At 38.8% G+C, this 4,941-nt stretch overlaps 1 long non-coding RNA gene across 1 annotated transcript; it reads left to right on the top strand.

The window, feature by feature from the left end:
- The first annotated feature begins 436 nt into the window (after positions 1-436).
- LOC137444622 (uncharacterized) lies at positions 437-3,322 on the top strand. The gene is made up of 3 exons (XR_010988195.1): positions 437-517; positions 2,514-2,597; positions 3,101-3,322. It is a non-coding gene; the product is annotated as an uncharacterized lncRNA (long non-coding RNA).
- The last annotated feature ends 1,619 nt before the right edge of the window (positions 3,323-4,941 follow it).

The following is a 4,941-nucleotide window of genomic DNA, read 5'->3' as shown; positions in this document are numbered from 1 at the left end:
CTTATTGATTCTATGATTCTATGGATTTTTTTTTTGGTGGTTTTCTGGGGTATTTTATATGGGTGTTTGTTTTTGTTTTTTTGCTCTTCAATGTTAGGGTTAACAATGTCTTCTGATATAAAGTACAACTAAAAATCTGGATAGGTTGTCTTATGCCTTGCACTGTCAGTAAGAAAGTCTTCTCTTGTCAGTATGCTGGAATGGAATACAAACTTTGGCGTTTAGGTTAGAAATGAGTAAAAGCCCTATTTACTGAAATCAGATTGTTATCTGTGATAGCATCAGAGTATCTATATATAACAAAGTCTAAGGTGATGTAACTGATGGCAAAGCATTTTCCTGAACTTAGCAGTGATGATAAACATGATTCCCTGGCAGAGCATACTAATACTGCAGGGTACGAACCCTCCCTCATGCTGTCATAATCCTTCATGCAGGACCTCAACACACAACCAATGACCAAAGGAGACTAAGATCAGGATGTATTAAGCTAGAGGAAGAGCCTGGAGGGACCAAAGTATGTATAATTCTATTCTAATTTAATAATATGCAGAAATATTTAATTTTACTCATTGCTTTGTATGGTGCTTAGACATATCTGATGCTCCACGTGCTTGGCTACATAAAAAGATGCAATCTGAGGTATTCACAAGCTATTCCCAGCAGGATGTTATAAGTAAAAATGTTAAACCATGCAATATATTAATTTTAAAACAGTTATTGAAAATCTCATGAGCACCTGATCAAGATGTACTGTCAAACTAGACAAAAAGTCTAATTTTTTTCCACTGTAAAGCTAAAGAATTATAGGCAATATTACCTGGATTGCAAATACCCCAGACCAATAAAAAAATAGAATAAAATTAACCAGGTTGGAAAAGACCTTTGAGATCATCAAGTCCAGCCCATCACCCAACACCATCTAATCAACTAAACCATGGCACCAAGTGCCTCATCCAGTCTCTTCCTAAACACCTTGAGTGATGGTGACTCCACCACCTCCCTGGGCAGCACATTCCAATGGCAAATCACTTTCTATGAAGAACTTCTTCCGAACATCAGCCTAAACCTCCCCTGGTGCAGCTTGAGACTGTGTCCTCTTGTTCTGTTGGTGGTTGCCTGGGAGAAGAGACCAATCCACACCTAGCTACAATCTTCCTTCAGGTAGTTGTAGACAGCAACAAGGTCTCCCTTGAGCCTTCTCTTCTCCAGGCTAAGCAACCCCAGCTCCTTCAGCCTCCTCACAAGGCTGTGCTCCAAAACCCTCACCAGCTTTGTTGGCCTTTTTTGGACACATTCCAGCAAGTCAACATCTTTCCTAAACTGAGGGGCCCAGAACTGGACACGATACTGAATGTTGCACACAGGACTAATACAAAACAAGTAATATGAGATGTTTTTGTGAATGCACGCTCCTATACCTTACATGAGGATAGGCAGTGCTCAGTCCTGTACAGGTGAGCCCCATAAATAATGTAATACCTGTTTACACATTAGGAAGAAAAATAATTTCTTTCTTGTTTTTCTTGATCCAGAAATAAAAAAATGAATGAAATAATGCTGAGCCAGATACCACAACAATGCAAGTTTAATAATAGTGCTATGATATGCCCATTCTTGTCATTGAAGTCTATAAAGCCTGAGAGTTGTACCCGAGGTTCTGTATCATTTGCATAGATTTAGTCACTTAAAAAGGCAGCTACACATAGAGAAACTTGGTTAAATGCATATTTGACTCAAAGTTTCAACTGTACTGATTTGTTCTGTTGCTTGTGATGAGATGAAAGGCAGTGTATGAGGTAGAGCTGTGCCTAGATGTGTAAAATGTAGTTTGTAGGAGAAAAAAAAGCTCCCTTAGTTTGCTGAGCTATTATTACTAGTGGGGTAAAGGAACATGTACTGATATCATTGAAGGGTAGGAAACATGGAAATAGATGCTGGGTACTTCTTTGAATACATCCATATCTCATAGCCAGGGAGAGAAGGCAATCTCATTTGAATAAATGACTCAAAAAGTGTTTTTATGTGCATGTCCACAAGAACATCTTAACCTCAGGAGCCCCCTCAATAACAAAATTGCTTGACTATTTTTGGTTTTGGGCCCAGCTTAAAGCAAAGCTGGGCTTGGTCAGGTTAGTCTGCAATTTGTGTATACTCAAGAGAAGTTGTAGTACACTTGTGCTTCAGACCTATGGTTCTCTGTTTCTACTGACTCATGTTGTACTCATGCTGGCATTTATGTCTTGTTATTCCTGTGAAGTAAATCCTGAAACAGAATGTCTGTGATGAATAGTTGTCTTTCTCTTATTTTTGTACAGTCTTTTAGCTGCTTGTCAGTAAAGACTAAGATAGTGGAAGAGGGAAACCTGCTTTTGAAGTTTGTGGGGCTCATTACCTTCCTGTTTATTCTCTTAGAGTCCACTGTCCTGGGTGAGATACCAAAAATTTTTCTTCTTTTGGGAGAGGATGCAAAAAGTGTAATTATCACTAATTTCTTTGCATTGGTTCCACAGTTTAACTGACCAGGGAGCTGAAGCTGACTTGAGGGATGCCAGACATTTTCCATAGCTACTTTTTGACAGAGAGTAATACTCAAGGTAAGCACTTCTCCCAAGTCATTCAAGAGCATGGTAACTGCCATTCAGAAAGTTACAGATGTGATTTTCATCTCTTGTATTAAATCAAAACCTAAAAAGATAGAGACTTTCTTCTATCAAGGAAACCTGTAGTTGCAGGCTAGTGCAATAAACACAGTGGTGTTTGATCCAAACAGCCTTGCTGAAAAAGAAACACATAGATGCACATAATGTACCTTTTTGGTTTCTTCTCTCCAATTATGCTAACAAGCTTCATGCTGAGAAAGGATTAGGGCTGATGGACAATCAAAGACAATGCTTGCCTCTTGGTAAAAAGGTGTGAAAAGATATAGGCCCTAGAGCTGGAGTTATTAGGCATACCTGCAGGAGGCCATATGACTAAGTTAGGCCATGAGAAACTGAATTATAGAAAATGCTTAGTCACTATTCTAAGCTCTTCAATGACATCTTTAACACCTTTTGATTCAAAAGGAAAAGCCACAATGCAAATATTCCTTCTGCAGGTTCTGCTCAGTGTTTGCGGCTCAGCAGGGCAGCATGACACCTGGCTGAGTAAAATTCCCAGTGGGAGACCTGCACTCACCCTGCCAGCGGGGCATGGGCACCTGCAGGCGCTCAGAAAGCAAAGCTGAAGATTAAAGAGCCAGGAAGGTCCTATGGAATAAGCCCTCTATCCATTTCATTCTGTATTCTGTAGTAGGAGAGGAGTGAATTAAAAGGCAGAATCAAAAGAAATGTTATGTAAGTCCCTCTAATACTTTTTATTAACTGTAGTATTATTTCTTTGGAGCACTTCAAAGAATAGCCAAAGCAAGATGGCCAGGGATAGACAACATTTCTTGTTCAATTGCATCACCAAGCAATTATGATTAACTTTATAAAAAGTAAAATTTTTGTGTGCATTTTGGCTTAGTCTTTTCTCCCAATCTTTCCTAAAGAGATTTAACTTAAATAAAATTGATCAAGTAGTTTGTTTTAATTTGAATTACTTTTATTTATTTATTTTTAAATCTGACTATTTATTATCCCTTTAAAGTTTATTCCTAACTTTGCATGTGTGGTTCTTTTGGAGCACCATAATTACATCTTGCCTGCTCACTGCTTTTGTGGACTATTGATACTAGCCTGTGAAACCCAGTGGTCTCCAATTGAACTAATCATAAAATGCTATATAAACATCTCCCTGCATCAAGGATATAGATTAAATTACATTCCACACAGACAATGTGAAATAAAAATATTGTAACTGAGAAATGGGTATCTAATACAAATGTTATTAATGTACCTCCCAAAGACTGCTCAGAGGCAAAGGTGACCACAGGGGCGGAGGTAGATCGTTACAGGCTGCCTTCTCTAACATCTGTGTAAATAGTGGAGTGGTGGCCCCTCTAAGTTACAAGGGCTGCAGTTTCAAATATTAAACTACAAAAAAGTCTGTCTGTGACTGTAAGGAATTGCCTCTAGTATCTCTTCTTTTTTCTTTTTGGCTGCTGGTATTAAGAAAAATACCAGAAGACCACCAAGGAAGAAAGGGGCAGGAAAAGGACATAAGCATAATGAATGCCAAGATTTAATTGACACAGCAGCAGCTCATACTGTCTGTTCTCTTTGTGAAGATGTTACCCTTTGCATATTGGTAATGCTAGTCTTCTAAATAAGCATAATGAGCAGATTCATAACTCCCCCAACTATTAAAAAGAATAAAGTTGCTTCTTTAAAAAAAAAATTCTTCCCCCTCCCCCCAAGCCAAATATCCTGAATATTAAAACAGCTGAGCAGAAGGATTAGGATAAGTTTTGATATCAAGGACAGTTAACTGTTAAAAATAGCTTTTAAAAAGGTTATTGCTGTAGAGTCATTAGTGCTCTAGAGGGAGGATAGGTAGGTGGTTTAAAACGTGAAAATATGACATTTTATCTCTTCAGATTTTTCTGTCAGACTTTCATGAAAGACTTTTTCCTTGTAGCTCACCTACGTGTGATTTTCTTTTTCCGTGTTCAGCTTCTGTATGCAAACAGGTGTCAGTGTAAGGTGCCATGTAAGAATGCAAATATGAACATATGTTACGATGCGTAACTTGCTCCTTGATCTGTTGTTATAAGGATGCATGGAAAGAAAATGTGGTAGCTGGATGTTAGGAAGAAGTTCTATGCAGTGAGAGTGATTGCCCATTGGAATGGGCTGCCTGGGGAGGTGGTGGAGTCACCATCATTGGAGGTGTTCAGGAGGAGACTTGATGGGGTGCTTGGTGCCATGGTTCAGTAGGTTAGGTGGGTTGGATTGGTTGATAGGCTGAATGCGATGATCTTGAAGGTCTCTTCCAACCTGGTTTATTCTATTCTGA

This window comes from Melanerpes formicivorus, unplaced genomic scaffold, assembly GCF_026170545.1.
Source record: "Melanerpes formicivorus ecotype bairdi unplaced genomic scaffold, bMelFor1.0.p_v2 SCAF_12, whole genome shotgun sequence".
Classification (NCBI taxonomy): Eukaryota; Metazoa; Chordata; class Aves; order Piciformes; family Picidae; genus Melanerpes; species Melanerpes formicivorus.
Note: the sequence above shows the minus strand (reverse complement) of the source record. Positions and strands in the feature narration are given on the sequence as shown.